This window comes from Varroa destructor, unplaced genomic scaffold (assembly GCF_002443255.2).
Source record: "Varroa destructor unplaced genomic scaffold, Vdes_3.0 BEIS01000006.1, whole genome shotgun sequence".
Classification (NCBI taxonomy): Eukaryota; Metazoa; Arthropoda; class Arachnida; order Mesostigmata; family Varroidae; genus Varroa; species Varroa destructor.
The window spans coordinates 17,989,657-18,009,787 of record NW_019211459.1 but is presented as its reverse complement, the minus strand read 5'-3'; the positions used below and the strand labels follow the sequence as shown (position 1 = coordinate 18,009,787).

Sequence of the window (20,131 nt, the reverse complement as noted above, 5' to 3'; positions counted from 1 at the left end):
CTGTCTCGGTCTCATCGTCGTTATCATGATTTTCTCACTGAGCTTCTTCCCTCTCCTTGTTTAAGCCCCTTTCCGTTTTGCCCCCTACAGATCTCCCCCTAATTGTCAAGACACTCGCTTTGAGAACGCCCTCAACTATTGTGAGCCGGAGATAGTCACTGTCGCCATTTGAATCGACTAGTTGTAGCCGTGGTTGTAGTTATATACAAACAAAAGAGGAGACTATCTCCATCAGAGACACCCCAACAGAACGGCTAGTGAGTCACCTGCCCGGTGCTGGACAAGACTCCCCGCGGTGTTTTGCCTCCATGTTGAATGTCTCACCACGGCGAGGGTCACTACCGCTATATTGCCAGTCAAGCGTGCCTTAAGATATGTTAAGGGGGCGGCGCGACACGTTATTTCTATCAGACCAACCTGCCCTACACACCTTGATAGCTATCTACCTAAGAATCTACCGAACCGGAGGAGAGACCACTCAAACAAGAGGACAACGAAGGTTGCCCGCTAGTTCGACTACATAGACATTACCAACAAAAGAGAAAGTGCTGGCTGTATTAGGCACACCGCTTGCCTTATTTTCTTACCTATTTGCCACCTCATGGCCGCCGCCTCCCTCCTTTTGCACTCGGACATAGTCAGTAATCGATGGCCGCTATTGGAGACAACAAGGGTAAGAAAGTAGGCACAGTACAGGGCAGACGCTATATGCCCAGCTATGGAAAGCTTGTGCAAATACCTATAGGTCTGCGATACCCTCTATATATCTTGCTTTGTACAGCCACCACTTCTACCTGTTTAGCTGGTTATGCACTATTCCCCTCGTGTATGCTCCACACCCACCCCCGCTTTGTATAGTCTTTTCCACTCTTTCTTCTTTTCTGTTCCGGTTATTGGTTTGTCTCCTGTTGGACACATTTAGAAATACGCAGAGGCAGATATAGATGGATATGCTGATAACGAAGAGTGTCGAACGAATGGCATACACAACAAGTGCCCCCTATATGTGTCTTGTACCTTACTATCGCGCTTCCCTGACAAAGCCTCTCCTTCGGCTGCGCCCTTCGCCTAGGAGGCGTTGTGTTCTCGTAGCAACTCTCTGTGCTAGGCTTTGAGCGGATGAATGTGTGCTCCTCTCGGTACACGAACAGGGGTGCATAGTAATGTACTTTTCTAGAAGGTTTTCATTATCATCTTTAGTTGCCCTCACCCCCCCCACTTGGTTTGTAGGGTTTATGTACGTATGTATCTAGGTACTTCCCCGAATCTCTGGTGGAATTGTACTACCTGTGAGTGTTGCCACGATGTTGATCGGCTGCGTGAGCCTAGATTGCTACGACAACTCCCAACACTGCTATTTCGACAACTGATTCTATATAAGTCAAATATTCGTTCGGATAGTGTGCGGGTGACTCAGCATTGATTATCTGTAATTACAAAAGTGTAAAGGCAATATTACCGTATTGCCCGATTCCACTTTCATGGCTGATCTAATCACCTACGGCAGGCAATTCTGACCGGCTCACATTATTTACCTATTAACAACGTCGTTCAAATAAAAAGGTTTATTTTTCGAATTGTTCAGCGGAAGCTATTAGGTCAGTCTTTTCTGTACAAGAGAAACATGCCGGTTTTTGACGATTAGCACGCCTTCATTCATTTTGCAATGGATGAAATCGCAACTAACGGACGATGGAAGCAGCCTACAGAACACCATGCAGAAGGAGTTTCCGCTTCCGCTATTAGGCCTGCCCTCCACTTAAACTTATACCTTCCATGCAAGGAGATTGACTTCGAGAATCCTGTATGTCTGCGTAGTTCACTGACAGAGCGCTCGGCTTCGCCAACGGTTGAGACAGACTTCGGAGGCAGCACAAGTCAGATTAACCGGTACAACGTTATCTCTTCGCTTATCTGTTCTCGGCACCTCCCTTGCGCTCTCAATCCTCGGTAATATTGGAGGTCTTCGCGGATCTCGCGAGGTCACAAGGGCGGCAGATGCATGCCACAACAGAAAGCTGATGGTTCGGGCAAAAACTGCGAAGGGGTTACACTCGGAAAGCGTCAACTTCGACTGGGAAGGGAAGGGCGACCGAGGCGTGAGTAGGGTCGAGATAGCTGATCGCAGGTGTTGCCTCTGTGAGTTTAGGTAGAAACAGCCACAAATAGCTAACTGTCCCCCCTTATCTCGTCCGTGTAGCAACAGCTATGGACACGTTCTTCCTGGCCCGCCTACGTTATGCATCTCTGTCATATACCATATATCTACCGTCGCAGTACGAGTAGGTCAACCAGCATAGTCATTCCTTTGAGGCCTTCGCCTCTGTGAGAACGCTTTGTTGCTTGCGGGATGGCTGACGGAAATAATGCATAGTAGCATTAAGGTATACGGGCTCTGACTTTTGACTGTACGATGCATTTCTTTTATTCTATTCCTTGTATACCACACCATGCACACCATTATATATGTACGTTCACGTAGAGCTATGCAGTTGTACATTTGAGCCAACTACGAGCCGCACTTCTTCATTCAATCGACAAGTGACTGACTGATACAAACGCAGTCTGAGTATTAATGACTGGTGAAACTTACACCGACGTCATCATAAACGTGCCACGTAACGACAAGCGTATACCTCTGCAGATCTTCCCGGTTATGAATTGAAACAGCGACAATATACAAACACTGCGTAAACTACATAGTGGGGCTAACTGGATAAGTAAATACGTGCTATACGTGCCAGTGACGAAATATTTCAACATTGCTTCTGGAAGATATTTGCTTGTGGAGATAAAATACTTTTACGACATAAAAGCACATATCGAAAGTAGAAGATTCCACTCGATTTGCCTAAAACAAAGACGAAGATAATAGTGGAATTTCACTACTTTTCATACTTTGCACAATTTCGAAACTTTCCGTTTACATTTTACTGGTTATTCTAACCTGCAGAAAACAACATCTGTCATTTATTATTCACGCAATAGTGGATAATAATTTGCTTCCGGTACACGACTGCGGATATGCGCTTACATGAAGGCGTTTGCCACCTACAAAATGACCCGATCGATATGGTTAGCTCTCCTGCTTCTCATGGGTATAAGCTCCGGATACAATCCGAGAAGGGTTTTAAAATCTGCTATTGCATACACGAATACACGTATATTACTAGTTTTTCTACATAAAAATTAACCGCCATAGACAATAAATTCCATAGCATAGACGGACAGCAGTATTTAAATGGTACTATACCTATATAATATCTTGGAAACGTATATATATTATCTGCCCTAACGTGTTTTTTCTTTATTGCGCAGTTGCTAAAGGCTCTAAACATTTCTAAAGTATGGAAATATCCAAGCGTTCGAAATAGCGCGGGGCTTTCCAAGAAATACTTTTGAAGTTTATGGACGGATCACCGATCGAGATTGCTATATAATATAATATATAAGCATAGTATGGCCATGGTCTTTGAAGGCATCTTTGCGATAACAAAAACTATATACAGCTATCAGGCAAGCGTAGTATGCGTATGTGCGACTAAGCTGTATACATTTGCTCTCATTCGTGCGGCCATGATCGTATTAAAGTCTCCCACTCTGATAAGTAGTCGTGATCGTGACAAAAAAAAAGCTTGAAAGTCAACACTATTTTACAAATATATATTTTTAATCAGTGACGCACCCTCTCGAAATGGAAGGAGTTTCACGCACAAAGTCATCTGCACCGCATGTTTCGGACGCGACCTCGATAAAGCGCGCTCACAGATCCTATCATTATTTCTGACAATATGCAAATGCACCTGTACGATGCGATATGTCTGTACGTGCGGGGCCCCAATGTACCTGACGTTCCCTATTGCGTTTATGCCCAGCATAAACTGGCCGTTCTTCTCCATATACGACGTGCGTATGCATGCTACCAGTATCAAATTGGTAATATTGGAAGGAATACAGTTTCATTCGAACAAGCCCCGGTCAGCTTACGAAGCCTCGAATGATTCTGCCTTCGAGAAATTAGCTATTCGGTTTCTGTAACTGCCAGTGAGTGTCTGGAGTAACTTGACAGTAACTTGGGATCGGGGGAGGAGTCAATTGAAAATGATTCAATTACACAATGCCAGCCTGGCAGAGTGCAAATGTCACTTATAGCCAGACTGATAGTGCTGCAGCTACGCTGATTGCGATCAGCTGATAGCAGGCATACGGCAGCTTGAAAGACGTAGTCGGCTGGGGCCAACACAAATTGTGAAGGAGCCCCTTTCATCTGGTAAGCGACTTGGGAATGCCGATGACGCTGGCATGATGACGTATCGCCGAAGCCGAGGTGATGGGAACAAAAGAGGGAAAAAGTGTTATGGAACAACCCAAGTTGTTAATGGAACCTGTTGTGAAATCAAGTGCTAATTGACATTGCACTACCTTCACGTCGAGTGGAGGTGATGCAGGGCGAGATGGGATAGGCCGCTTGAGCTCAGTTAGGTTACAAGCGGGCCAACGAGGCTTACGGATTAGCGAAGTGAACGATGCAGGGTATCGTCGATGGAGAATCGTCCCGGGGCTGAATAGTCAACTCCAGCGTGTTAGGCCGTGAAAACATTATCTTGGCGAAGACAGTGGCGTGACATGATTGGAGTGATAGCGTGGGAGTGATCGTTACATCGATGTGGTGTTAAAGCAAATTTAAAGCGCGTGAATGCGACCGTACGTTACATACATATTGTAGGCCATAGGTGTAGACCTTGCAAATGACTAATAGGTGTGGTGCAATGTCAACTTTTTTCCTATTGAATATGAGGCAGCCCAAAAACACATTTTTATGCTAACAATGATCTCATTCGAAGTTGAGTGTAGAATGAAGACATAAAATAACAGTCAAGATGTTCCGTTTATCTATTGTCCTAAAATGTCGTTATCGAGATACATCACGAACTAGGACTGATAGCCTCTACCATGCTATCATGGAACATAATAATTAGAATGTCGCTTGCCGAGATGATGCAGAAGGGATCTCGTAGGGAAATTCCGACCACGACAAACTGAATCGAATTACTGCCGATTCTTCCCGCTTTAGGCCCTCCAGGCCCTACTCTTGTACAAACCTGGGGCAGCAGGATGCAAAGAATGTTTGGAGCGGACATACAAGAGGTACTCGGGTGGCCGCTAGAAAAACAGCGGGAATAGTGGGTGAAGCTTGACTTTTTTTCGAAGTGCTACCTAACAAAATCGGCGGATTATTAAGAGAAGTTTTTGGTGCCTGCTGCTCGCTTCCGTACACCGGAGATTGGCTGGAAAAGAAAAAGAAAGACAATTTTACCGCCATGGAAAAAGAAGGCCAGCCTCCGGCACTGCTCGGAACTGCTGGAAAACGCAGAAACTTGGCGATAGCTTTCCCATTAGCATCCGACTCTGCTTGATGGCCGTTGTCTTCGATTCGGTCGAGGTTTCACCGGAGAAGGCGGGCAGGACGCCTGCCAGGCAGAGCGACAGGGGTAGCGGGTGCGATGGTAGCGGGGTTCCATTTCGGAACGCAGCACGTAGGAGCGGCGTCGGCCTTGGCACAAGCGACAGTGAAGCAAGAAATCGAATTCTGCTTTACGTCGCCTACTCGTCTTGTGCCCCGCTTGCCATAGGGCATACTGGATTGTTCGTGCAGCAGCATAGCAAGGGAGTCGTTGTGGGATATTTGGGTAGAGGCTTTAAGGGGCGAAGACAGAGGTTGCTGTCGATGGCTTTGATGTCTAGTGGCCTGGCCTTAACAGGACTCAGGAGACGACGACTATCGGGAGACACGAAAGGGAGTTGAAGAGCAAAAGGAGGATAGGGTACTGGTGACGGTGAAAAGTGGAAAAGTGCGGACGCACAGGCTAAAAGAAGAACACGAAGGTAAAGGACAGAGTAAAAGTCGAAGGAAAATAGGGGTTTGCATGACAGTGTCATGCGAGGCGGCCATAGCGGAAAAGCGTTCGTCTTCTTGTTTTTTCTTTCAAGCGAAGGGAAAGCAATTTCACGATTCGTTAATGCTTTTCTTCGATTTGCGTACTATGGTAAAATCGGTATAGAGGCCGATGGCAGTAGCCTAGCAAGACAACGACACGGCGGCCTGATCGGCGCAAGATTGCAACAGCGGAGCAATACCACGCTTTTCATATGAATTTAGTTGGCGATTTACCTCTAATATTGCTACTCGCGCCAGACCCGTTTGTGTAGGTGGATTGGACATATTACGACTAAGAGGGAAGCCTGAAAATACGGCGAGAGCCTAAAAGGGGGTGGCTATCCAAAAACTGAGTTGAATCCCCGATAGGGTAAGGGAGATTGGAGAAAAGTGTAGGTCACAGCGCCATATAAAGGATAAAGACAAAATACAACGTGCATAGACGATTGGTGTGTCGCTCCACTAACCAGCCGCCGATTTAACTAGAGAGACAGTAACGGCCTGCAGCATAAAGCCCTGGTGGTAACTGTGAGTTAACCTAGCAACGTAATAGCAAATAAGCTTGGATAAGGTGAGTAGAAGAAGTACTCTCGAAGCACTAGGCCTAGTAAAGAAGGGGGGGGGGGTGGCGGGGCACGATATACAATGAAGGAGGAACCGACGGGAGGGCCGAAGGAAGACTGAACGTGCCGTTGGGAGTTTGCGGGTCCACCCGGCAGGGAACCGATACGAACCATCTAGTAGCAGCTACCAGTAGCAGAAACCAGAGAATGCTGATGGTGATGTCTAAGTTGGCCCCCATTTCGGAACTCGGAAGTCTGTTGAGAAGCGACGGTGGTTCCGGATTGGGTACCGTATACCGCTTTGGTCGGACAAGTCCAAACCTGTCGGGTGTCTAGCAGAAAGAAGAGCTGCCGTATCAGTCGTGTAAAACGAAGTACGTGCCGTCCGACAGTTAAGGTTGAATAGAAGGTACGGAGCTTTCAGGTTGGTTTGGTGGCCAGCTCTTGTTGAACTCTTCGCAAAATTCCGTTAACACCCATGGGAGTTTTGACTAACCCAATATATAACATGTCGCCGGTATAAAAAGCTCCCTCAGAAAGTAAATGAGGTTATTTTCTGTATCAGATAAGTTCGCGCCTTGAGCACATACATTCATATAATGTTAGCTTCTCATCGAAACAACTTTTCAACGAAACGAAGTCTTACTTGATTTGCAACAACAAGGAAAGGGAGGTTTACGTTTGATAAAGTGTGGACAGAAAAAGTAAACAAGATTCCACAATATCGGCTAAAATAAAATTGGAGCTGTCAAAATAAAGTATAGGTCTAGACTAACGGCTAGTAGTCTAAAGTAAGTTCATAATTTCTATGTCTTACTTCTAATCGGAAAATACCAGTAGTCTCGCAGCCGTTATATACATCTATCGGCGAGTAAATTGCGAGGCCACTGTCGGGTACAGCATATGCAGAGCGTACTTGTTAAGCGGCAGAACGATAATAGGGGTTACGCCCTGATGTGGCCAGGATCCCAGAGGCTCCATGGGGAGGGTACTGATACGAAACTGGCTGGCTGGATTAAACTCGTAGGCGTCGAAGACCAGGAGAGATCGTAATGGAAGATCAGGCACGCCGGAGTGTGAAGACGAAGAAACGTCGGAAAGTTCGCCTATTATAGCGCAGCCAATAGCTAGCGTACACGTTCGCGAGGCGAAACAACATGGGCAGAAAGACGCGAATACGCGTCAACGACAAACGTACGTTGCTGCGGCTAGTTCTGTTACTGCCACTGCTACTGCTATTGCAAACAAGACGCATATTTAGTGCACGTACGCATAGTCTTACGTGCATCTGCTATCAGCGGTGCCATCGCCTTCGGCGCGTGAAGCCACATCGGTACTGGCCTACTGTAGGGTGGCGTCAAACTCATGGTTTAAGCTACAAGCTACCTAGTGGTTGGCAATGTTTCTTCCGTGCGACGAAGACTAATGAAACTGACCCGGTACAAAGACGGCAGGCTTAACAGGCGCAGTCGTTTCAATTGTCGCATATCCTGGTGCTGCTGTTGCTCTAACGACCGCTCGGGGTGTTCAATGGCCGCTCCCCGCTGTTGCAGCAGCGCAAAGCATATTCACCACCACTTCGTTAAGTTTCTGTCGTCGTTTGGCTTAACGCTGTTGTCGAGCTTGCCGTTGCTGGCGTCGACGACCAATGCAATGTACACTGGAAACAATATCTCTCGTACTGCACCTCGCTAGTTTGCCAGTTACGCGTCTATGCAATGGCTAGTACAGGAGCTTTTACCCGTTTTTCCTCGTTTCGTTAAGCAAAACCTTCTGTCGCTAAGACTGCTTCGGACCAGCCAATACAAGGTACTTGCAGAGATGCGGCATGTCCCGACGAACAGGAGCGACAGGTTAAACAGGCAGTAGCAGCACGCTGAAATAAGACGCTTGCCTGCCCAGCTTGTGCAGGCCGTCATTGAAGCAGTAGCAGCAGATGTTGCAGCTGTACTTGCTACTTTTACAACCGCTATTGCAGTTAGCTTCCTGTTTGTAGCAGCCCCCCATGACGCTAGTGCCGTCTGCGTCGCTGCGGCGGCCGTAGAACACTAAGTAGCTGATCTATCTACAGTAAAACGACGGATACAGGAACTAGAACAGACATACCCTTGTTTCAAGCTGATAATGAATAGGCTATAATGCAGGCTCGGGGCCGTGTGTTTCTACTCCTTCACAGATAGCAGCATTTTCGTGTTATGCCTACAAACAACCAACGGATGGGCTTGCTTTGTTGGATAAAAAGACCCCCCACTCTCCACGGCACGTATCGTGTCTTGACTATTTCGCTGGCTTCACCTTGTGCCGCCTTTAGCTTTCTGGTGCTCTACTGTCGAACGGGTTAACTTTGCTTTGCCTTCTTCCGTATATCTGCCGACGCTCTTGTTGTAGGGACAGCCCACATGGATATGAACCCAAAAAAATAAAGAAGGAATACGTGCTTTGAGGCTGATGTGCCGTCCCCGTGTTGTGCAGCGTGTTCATCGAAAAATAAGGAGCAGAGCATCGGGTGAGCTGAACAGTGTTAGGCTTAATGTCGGGGTGGCATATATATTTTCCGGGGAGGCTGAATGGCAGGGTTGGTGCGCATGCAAGAAACTTGGGAGTGATACATGGCTTTAGATGTAGAGTACGGGGAATATGAGGTAACAGGAAGGTTAGATGGCTATGGTCGGTCGGTATAGTCAGCAAAAGAAGCAATAGGCTTGGCTTATGGGCTGCCTGGTTCACTTGCTTTGGCTGGTGCGAGTCCTGATGTTGGCGCGTCTAGGCACCGCCAAGAAGCATGTGTATGTTTATCTGGCCTGATGAGCCCTCTGGGTCGTGGTGAACGTAGTGCGAGTGCGCCCCAGTCGCGTAGCAGCGGCGGGGCCCGGAGTGCTACAGAAATGCCAGTGGCACCGGCGGCAAATAACGAAATCTTAGCTGGAGCAACGAAGTAGACAATGATGCGGAGGCAGACATCTGACTCGCTCCGAAAAAGCTCAAGTAACTGACAGCTAGGACGGCTCTTCCCGTGCCTCTAATATTTTCAAAGTACTTTCAAAAGCAGTGGCGCTGGGGAAAGGTTGAACGTAAGACCTGCTGCAAACGACGAAATATACGCCTCGCTTAAGAAATGGTGATTTGAGACATTCGTGTTATCAAGTCCTTAACATCGCCTTTTTCAGCGCTTTGTAACCAATGAAAAAGATTAAACACGAAAGAACGTAAAAGCCAAAAATTAATTTCTGCCAATTTGTGAAATCGTTTACGTGTTAGTCATACGTACACATACTCTAACCAGCGGTACTCTTCTACATAGGAAATATACACTATGCTATCTAAGTATAGATAAAATCAGAATTGTAGAAATACTTTCTTTCTGCTAGTTCTCGGATCTGTAAACAAGAAAGTCTTAATTAATTTTAATTTTATCGGCAGCGCTCTTCAGTCCTACATTCAGACATAAGGCAGATAAACATTAGCAGTTGTTGATTTGCCACGTTAGGCTTTGCAGGCGTGTTCAAATCACCTGTTTTCGATTATGAAGCCATCCTGGACCACAGCTGTTCCCTAGACGCAGAGTAAATCGTCTCGCGTCGAAGTTGGAAAATTTTGCGACAACTGAATGCGTTTTTAAGGAATGGCTGAGGGAAGTCAACGATTTTTCGCACGTCATATTATAGCATGCATATGTAAAGGTATAAGGTCGTATTATTTGAGAATTTGGGCTCCTTATAGAAGGGTTAATTCTGTGGAAAGGATCCTCAAGGAGCGCCACTACAATTTCATTGCCGTCTGTATATCCAACCACAAATGATCTAAATACATATGTCTATGCATATTACGTTGGAAGAAAAAGTCATCTTCTAATACAAGCAGTCTACAAAACAGTGCCAGGGAGATAGACCAGTAGAATGACCATGCGTTTTTCTCTCCTGAACAACTTATCATTATTCAATCGACATGTTCCAACCAAAGACAAGGCTGCGCGCAGGAAACAGTTGTTTCTTCATAGAAACAAACATATTCCCGAGCTGCCTCGTTACAAGAAGTGCGAGACTATCGTGTACTTTATTCGACACATGATGACTCAGGGAGGTCAGGTCACAGCTCGCAAGCCAACAACGCTTTGTCGAGCAATAGACGAGACACATGGTCGGAATGGTCTTTCCACCACAGAGTTGGTCAGTTAGTCGGCATCACTCTTTGTCTGGTAGATGGTACGAAGCTTCCAGCAACGCCGTCCATTAAGGAAAAATCCCGATGATCTTGGTAGCTTACCAGGGAACCGCCGCCGCCGCAATTTCGAGCGGTTACTAAGCGACACAAGTTCAGCCCACAGAAGGAGTCAGAGACATAGAAATTGAGGTGATGCTGCTAGCCATTGATACACCTATTGCTGTTTCTCTTGAATCTTTCCTACCTGTGACCTCCATTGGTAACTCCAGCTATAGAGTCGACAGAAGCTATCAGGTAGCTCCCGCGATCGCTGCTGGACGAATTCGATGCAACGATAGAAGCAGTGGCAGTACCCGCCGCCACCAAGAAGTTACGGTAAATCGAAGCAACGTCTCCGCTTTGCTGCTCGTTGACCCCCTTGCACAGTTCGAAAAGAAGACTGAAGGAAGATTCGGACCCGCTCGAGGATTGGCGAGTGCGGACTCACAGTGCGGGAAGCTGAAGCGGTGCCAACCATCTGGCGTTAGATGGGCACATCAGCAACATCTGTGTCCATGCGGAGCAATGAGAGCGCACTGAGTACGATGGAGGACTGCGCTTGGTGGCCGGCAAGCCTCGTGATCCCATGAACAGCAATAGAAGAGACCACGTCCCCTCTCTGTTTCGCGGTTCTCTTTTACGCTACGCAACCAGACGGCAAGAAATGTAGGCTATCTGGTATTCTCCTCTGGGAAACCAGGTCGAAGAAGGGCCAAAAGGATATAGTAGTGAGTGCCAGTTTCTCACCAACATCCTAATTTCTCTCCACCAGCCCTCTAAGCTACAGCCCGAACTAACGGCAGCTGTTGTCCATCCTGTGGATGTGTCAGTCAACGAGCACCATGGCTAGTTGGTCTGAGATACAAAGGCCGAAGACAGGGAGTGGAACAGCATACAGTATATATGGTCTATATTATATAGTTTATATACAGCATGGAATATAGTCTACATGCTGCTGCTCGGATTAGAGGGTCCTTCAGGGCAAGCAAGGAGCAAGCTCCCGGCAGGCAAACCCCACTGTTTCCTGCACCTCGACGTGTCAGGCTGGTGGCGAAAGTCTATGAAAACTTCTCAAGAGTAGTCAGTTGAACCAACATTGGGACACGGGGGGAGAGATCAGTGGAAGGTGACGGTGTTAGCTATCGATGAGTTGCACGCGCGATTTAGCACTATAATCAGAGCAGCAGTGATAGTAATGGCAGTAGCGGATGGCGCACGTAGACACGCTAACAGAAAAGGAAAAGAATATGAACGGGTTCGTTGCTCGCATACATGGTTGATTTGAAATTTCGTCAGCTGCGCGATCGTATCGATGGTATTGAGAAATGTATGGGAGTACGGATGAATGAAACAAAAAATGGAATGCACAGCGGTGGTTGCTTTGGGCTCTCCGATGAAGGGCAAATTAGAAATATAAAAGTTATGAATACTATTACTTTGCCCGAATTGAGCGGATGGCGAAGCAGAATCGACTGCCCCCCTACCCCCCCCCCCCCCGCCCGGGCAAAACGCCTGTACACATTAAACCACCTGGAAGGGAAGTGAAGATTATAGGGCACTGAAATAAGGTGGCGCGCAATCTTAAGAGAATTCTTTATAAGTGCTTCCAACCTGACTTGGCTCTCTCCAGTGTAATAATAAATTGAATCAAATAATAGGCGAAAGAAATCTACTTCTTTTTTCAAAGGCATAATTTTGCGCGCATTTAATAGTTCTTCATGGTAAATCTGTTCTTATATATGCCCCATACATATAATTTTTTTGCCGTCTTGAAAGCTACAGCGCTGTGGAAATTCATTGAAGATAGTTGAAAACATTAGGTGAACAGGCCTTAAGTGAATGTACAGTATGTGAACGTGCAAACCGAGATGGAAGACCAGCGAAGAGGTTAGAAGACCGAGACTCGAAGGGCTAAAACACATTACCGCAATCGAAGTGGCTTTTCCCGTAAACAGAATTTCTGACGGCCAAAGCTGGCGTCTCACGTGTGACGTGTTAGAGAGTTCTAACCTGAATACTAGAAATGTAGAAGCAGAGTAAAAAATAAATCCCTCGAGAATTGACATCAGGCCAGTTGAAAATGCATGTGGTGTATTCTACAAGCGATATCAACGAAAACTCGCGTGGAACATAAGTCGCTATAGACTAGACATGGTTCGATCTCTACCGCCGGCCGGCGAGCGATCAGGCGAGAGAGTGGCGTTGCCTTGGAGAGAAATCGAGTTCGGTGCCAGTGGAGGGTACGTTTGGACGTAAGGTTATGGTAATACTTTCAAGGGACATCAGGAGCACCTGGTACTAAGAGATATATTGTCCAAAAGTGAAACAATGAATGCAGCCTACTATGTCGAGAAGGCTTGCGCAGTATTGGCACGGCAATATATATATATATGACAAAAAAAAAAAGAGAAAAGGCGCTCCGGCTATTTGACGACAACGCCAGACCTCATCGCCATACCTCAATTACATTCTGTATTGAGCAAACGAATATCCAACGTTGGCTTCTGTCGCTGATCAAAATCCGTGCGATGACGACACTTGCGATGCCTTTGAAAAGCAACTGTTGGCAAGCTTCTGAAAGTCATAAATAAAGAAATTACATACGGGAACGCGAACGGTAGTTGCGCGACTGTTCAGAAGCTGGCATGGGGTAATGAACGAGAGTGCCTATAACACATATTAAAAAAAATCATCACTATAGCCCAACATGTCGAATGTATGGTAGCGACGGCTCGGCGATGAAATTTCTCTTGGATTGCAAATAATTTAGCTTAATTGCTACATAATTCTCTCAACAATTACTACCAATCGTCGAATATCAACATCCTAACAATTCGAGGTTTCCAAATTCTGCTGGTTTCATCCGTCGCTACCGTAATTGTTCACGACATTGACAAATCTACAAACTGTAGAATACTATGTTAGGATAGCTATTCAAATCTTTCAATGTTTCAGACAATGATATAAGTCACTTTTATTTCGATAACCGTTTTAGTAGCTTTTACTTTTTAGTTTAAAAGAAATTGCTTCAGCGACAATCATTTAGTTCATCAGACGGCATATCTCTAACAGATACTACCGCTACTACTACTACCCAACGAGGGCGAAGCTCGACTTCCCAACCCTGTGGAATGGCGATTATCTAGAATCTAACTATGTTTTTTTGTTGTTCTTCATTTTATTATAGGCTTATTGCTGATCGATCATGCAGCAAATCCTGTCGAAACACTTTCTCCCCATTTATAAGAATTGGAATAACATTTACTGAAGAAGAACGCTAGTAACTCCAACTCAGACAATAAATCAGGGTCAACTTATTATTTGATCGAACTTTTACATCTATTGACGGTACAACACTTTTACAGGGGCTGGACACAACGAAAGCAGATACGGTGACGTGTCCGACTGAAATATGTATAATAATCTTTTTACCGTAAACTAAATAATAGACAGACGATCATCTCGCACATTGTTGATTTCCTGGCAAGAATCACAAAGGCTTCGCGCGGGACTCCCAATGCAATAATAAATTTAGCCCGTATAAAAGTCTATTTGTCGCGGCGTTTCTATTTGATGGCGACAAGAGAGAACCAGGTAAGAACGTCTGGCTGGCGACTAGTGTTCGTTTAACGTAGGGAATGATCTTTTGATGACCCTTCGGATCTCGTCAAAGCGCTTCTTCCCCTTCGCTGTCCGACAATCGCTTCGGCCGCCTGCTCCCTAACGGTTACCAGCAGCGAGATCTACATTCGATTGCTTTATAACGGCCACATCTGCACATAGATATTATAATTACATCATTATCGGCACAACCATTATAGTTATAATAAACGACGTTAAGGCCTACTTTACAATTTGTTGCTCTGCAAGATTCTTTCCGTGATCTCTAAAGAAATTTTACTTGGGAGACTTCTTTGTTGAAGTCAAGCCTAAGATTCTCAGACACCTCCCGCATGGGCGTTCTATTCAGTGAAACGAAGCCAGGACAAGAAGCATCTGTCTACCTATCGGGTAACGGTTTATACACACACGGTGTATACCTGCCAATTACAAAAAGGATATTCCAAATAGGAATTCTATGTTCCATCTGCAGAATGGCGTAAATTGGATGCTGCCATAGATGGCCGTGGACGATGTTTGCAAGTCCTATTGAAATGCGCATTAGTCAAGTCAACCCATGTCAGCCGTTACCTGTCATGATCATTTAATCAGAGCGCTAGGAGGTATAACTCGCCCTAAAGGCCGTTAATTTTAGATAAAATATTTACAAAAAAAAAAACCCGAAAGATGCATTCATTGGCTAGACTTAACATTCTTATTTTCATATATGCCTGTCTGTGTACATGTCTAAAATTCGACGCTTATAGAAAGGTGGGTACAGCTACAAATATCGTGTGTGAATCCGGTTGCCGCTGAAGTTGTAAACGTTGTGACTCCCAAGGGTTCTTTGAATTGGTTGTCGCATGTGCCGCTTGTGGGCGTGTGTCTGTATGTGCAGCTTGAAGTGCAGTCTGCAGTAGCATTGGATGATGACTGGTTTCGTTTTTAGCAGTTCCTTCCGGTCTAGTAAGCCCGTATACAATTGTCTGCCTTCTTTTTGACTCTGGGCCGAACTGACTGGGCAGAAACTGCGAGTCGACTGGGTAGGGCCACGGCTGGACCAAGCGAGCCAATGTAAAGCGTCTCTGGATCCGATTTAAACAGACCTGAAGGCGGACAATGTAGGACAGACACGGTGGTAGATTATACAGTAGTATGCAGTACCTGATTCTTATATATCAGCGTAATATGGACATTCAGGGCATGCAATGGACTTTAAGGGGGTGTTTAGGACATTTAAGGGTCGCTGACAAGTTCCCTACACAGTCAGAGAGAAACATGCGGGAGTTTCGTGCACCAATAAAACATATCTCTCGACATAAAGCCTTAATGATTTGGGCTTTTGTAGTATCCACCTAGACTGTGTTTCCTTTAGCTCGTACGTTATCTCTTCCGCTCAGTGCCTGCCCTCTACGGAGCACAGGTCGCTTCTCGCGTGCCTGAACAACAGATCTGAGCAGCCGAACTGTATAGATTGGCAGTGCAATGTGTGTCTGATTGAGCGCGCATGCACGCACATATACATACCTGGGTATTGGTCGGAAATCTATTCGTCATCAACAAATTTGGGACTGAAGCTTTTCGACTTCAGTGGTAAGGACTTACCCAGGTTGCCAGGCCATGGTAGTGATGAAAGTAAAAGGGTAATTTAGATGGTACACCGTTCGATTTTACTGTGTCCCTGTTGGCTTGATGACAACCAAGAAGTATATCATAATTCCTACACATACACGCATCCATACACGAGGTTCTTGGTTACGGATTTGTGATTATCAGACCTTTTTTTTGCATCTAGTTAAATGTACCGAAACACGTCACGTCCAGTTAGGAGTCTACAGCCGAACAAAATGATTGTACAGATATTGTATTATAAAGATAACTAGAACTATTATTCCAAGAAGTATATTTATGCTTTCAAACGAAAACAGCCAGGTCACTTTTGGTAAAAATCGTTTGAATCATGCGCGAATAAGCATCTTGGGTTGTTTTTTGTGAAACTATCTTTCTTTGTGAATTCTGTTAAAAAAAGGAAAATCATTGTAAACCAGACTACAACACGATATGCTTTGGTTATAGTGTAATAATTTTCAGTTACAAGGAAAATTGCTTGGCCACAACTAAATCGGCCAATCAAATATAGCAAACAACATTGGGCCATATTTGACGTAAAGAAACAAAAAAACGATTTAATTTTTTTCACTAACTAGTGACTGGTTTCACAGTGACGCATCGTTTGGACGTAAATAAACATACAGTAAGCAATGAATCTTGAACAGTCTGTGTTCAGGATAGCTCGAAAGTGCACCACAGTAGAAGCTGGCTGCTGTTCATTTTGGGGTTGCTGTATTAATGGTAACGGCTTTAATATTCTATTGTGTGATACTTACTTACTAGTGATCACGGAAGAACTAATAGATCACAGAAAACAAATGAAAATAAACCTATAAGGAAAGAGGATGCAGAAGATCTTCCGTTTTGAAGAAATATGACGCGTTTACAGATATGCGGATATACGAATATGCATTAATACCAAAGGGACGGCAAAAAGGACCGATTTGGTTTTAAAAGTTGATGCTATCCATGCTTTAGTAGCAATATTTGCCTGCTTGAAATCTTACCGGGCCGACCACTGTGAAGAAGGTATTCGGGACACCATAAGAAATTTAACACAGGGTTCCGAGCTTTTCTCAAAGAACGCAGTTTACTTCCTTAAGGCTGAGGGCGTTGATTAGTTGAATACTGCTCATTTGAGACAGGTTGTTGCGGCTAGCTTCGTTACGTCCTGTCTATGGCGAGCTCTCGATTCCTAGCCGGTACAACTATTACGCTACCCTGCAACCATGGGAAGGACTGGGCAAATCGGGATAGGCCGGATCCGCACGAGTGAGTCTTGATATTGGTGGTGGCACCCAGTTGGCACTGTCCTATAGGTCTCGAGGCACACTATGAGAGAGAGGATAGGCGAGATGGCGGCGGCGGCGGCGGCGGCAGAGGCGTCGCTCGACATGAACGAAGAGGTTCTGTCTTTTCCCTCAACACATATGAGGTGATTGTAGAGAGTATATCCGCTGCTTGCCACGCCTCATTGAAGCGACGACCAGTGGAGTGCCAGGTCCGCGCACTCCTGAATTGCCGGCTCTTGTGGTCCGTGCGTCTTTTCGTGCGGTTCAGTTCGAGCAGGCCTAGCGTCGCTTAGTACTGATGCCGGCCTTGGCCAATCTGCCTCGTTTCCCTAAATTCCTTCTGTCCAGAGGTTGCGAAATACTCCACTAAATTCCTACATGTCCCCTTTTTTTTCTCCCCCGTCACCCCCGCTTTTGGGCTAAAAGCTGATGCTAGTAGCAAAGGAAAGCCTGGCAGTAGACGGATGCTTGCGCTACTCAGTTGCTGCTCCTTGCTGAGCACCAGTTGTTCCTCATATATAGGTATGTGCCTTCACCTATACGCCTATATCTGCTACTGTCGCGAAAGCGCAAGAAGAAGCCTTAATATATCATCGAAAGGGCAACGGCGGCGATAGAAGTTCCAGAATCGTTGCTGTCTGTTGCCGATGGAGTAACCAACCTTCTTTTGCCCTGGACCAGCCGAAAACCTCTTCTTCGCCTTAAATCTTTTCGAAGTCTTCGCTTTAAACTATTCCTCCAGCAGCCATAGCATCCATCGGCCTTCGCTGCACATGAGTAGCGCTGGTATCTGCCCTCCACGTTCCCAGTTTAGTCGGGTTGGCTACTTGATCGGCCGGTGACTTTCGCTTTTTTCGGATCTTCCTCTTTCTGACATCTTTCCTACATGAAGCTCCGATCTCTCCACCGTCATCGTTTTCTTCCTGAGCAGTCGAGTAATTGTTTCTAAATCTCTCACCGCGCCCGACCGTCACCGACTCTCACACCGAAGAGGTTAAAAATAATAATAATAATGGTTGAAAAAAATAGCCCACCAAACTTTGCCAGCCAGCCAGCCAGCCAGCAAATCGGTCGCCAAGGATCGGTGTGCACCCCGATCTGTTCGTCATAAAACCTTACCTCTGCGAGTTATCCCTGGGGGCTGTACCTCTGAAGAGTTCCCCTTCAAGAGTCATTGTTTTTGTGTAGTCAGGAGGCTTTCAAGTTAGATAAAAGAGAAAACTTCAAGGATCTGCTAGAGGAATCTAGGGTTTCAACCTAGTCGACTTGGGTCATCTGTTCTCTCTTTGAACGGGAACTGCTTTGTCAGGTTCCATTATTTGATTATTGACTATGACACAATGAACCGTAGTCTTGAAGAAGATAGATGTATATTTTATACATCTATCTTCTTCAAGCATAAAAATGATGACATATTTTTAGATTAATACAATTCTGTAATGGATGTTATGACATCCATACTGTTTAAATATTACAGATAAACAGTAGTTACACGCATTGAAAATGGTCAATAGTGTTCTGCAAATAGCTAACCAAAACAATGTCGATCGAATCTAGTATGATCGAAGAAACAATGCCTCTAATCTAATACGTAACAGACAAAATTTGCAGTACGCACTTGTTTGAACTGTAGTCACCAGGCGCAAAAAATAAAGGGGAAACTTTCTAGGGGTATAGTTGACGAAAAATGATATCTCAGCTAGCGATGCGTGCCAGGTTTCATTGTATTGCCATATTGCTTATGCGTAGCGCATCTTGTACGAACCGGAACAGTTTGGAATGATTGCTTTGGGTTAGTTCTTTACATCTTTAATAAGTCTCCAACCATCTTGTTCAAGGCTCATCATTCCCCCAACGCCCTACGCTGCGCTTTTACGCCATGAAGGCAGAGAGCCTTTAAGAAAGAGAGGGAGTGATGGGCCACAAAAGCTGTCGTGAAGGAAAACCAATACTATTATTATTTCAGCGGTGATTACATGTAATTGTATTGGAACAGCCCTTTTAGACAGGGTTCGCTTTGTCTTTCTGTCACGCTAAGCCTATGGGCGCATGCAACAAAATGTCGTGAGCGCACGATGTTAACTTGGGCACGGGGTGGGTCGATTCGGTCGGCAGGACGAAAAGGAGGCGTGGGTTAGACGCGTGGAATCTAAGGGCAGTGCTGCTTATGATAATTTTTCAACAAGCCCGTTCATAAAGACAGGCCAGCTAGCCAAATGCCTAACGCATGTAATCCATGTATTAATAGCAGTTTAAGAATCTTGTAATCAAGATAATTTTATTCATAGTGATGCTAAATATTTACAACTAGGACTAGGTAGCTGTTTGCAGTAGTGTTTTGAGAAGTATTATATTTGATTGTTTTTATTTCTATAACAACATTAGATCTGACTGAATGAAAAACTTTGCACCGTTCTCGATTTCGATGAGAACGATATTGAGATTCCTTTGTAGGGAGTTTGGAGATAGAGAACTGGGACGGGCAGAGTCAGATGTACCCTTGGATACGCCTTAGAGAATGATGTCAATTAGACTAGGTCATTGGACCTTCGACCTACAAGAGTACCTTGGGCATGTTTTCGTTTGTCTTTGGCTGTGTTTTATTAGCCGCTTTGTTTGCTCTAGACCTAAACAAGCGCGTTTTGTGCACCTGAATTGTTTTCTCTAGATAAGGTTTGCATACGGTACAGGTCTTGCAATTTCATTACAAAGTGCAGGACATTTTGCCGTATTTTTGAAGAGCTTACCTTATTCACTTTTGACATGACATTGATGTGATTTTCCTAGCCAAATATAGTTAATCACTGATCGACGTATTTGGAAATCTTAGATAAAACGGTCCGTGTTATCCGTGAGTATGACTAAGCTAAAATAATAGTAATAATGTGCGGACTCTTCCTCATCGGCTTGATCTTAACTTGCCGCCT

At 45.3% G+C, this 20,131-nt stretch overlaps 1 protein-coding gene across 6 annotated transcripts in view; it reads left to right on the top strand.

Annotated features, from left to right (window-relative positions):
- Nucleotides 1-20,131, top strand: part of Eph (Eph receptor tyrosine kinase) — a 328,008-nt gene that overhangs the window by 277,589 nt on the left and 30,288 nt on the right. The window contains exon 1 of one of the 6 annotated variants that reach the window (XM_086993024.1): nucleotides 4,172-4,704. The exons of the other annotated variants lie outside the window; for them this stretch is intronic. The gene's annotated coding sequence lies outside the window, so the exon portion shown is untranslated. Of the gene's footprint in view, nucleotides 1-4,171; nucleotides 4,705-20,131 lie in introns of those variants that run through there. 6 annotated transcript variants of the gene reach the window in all.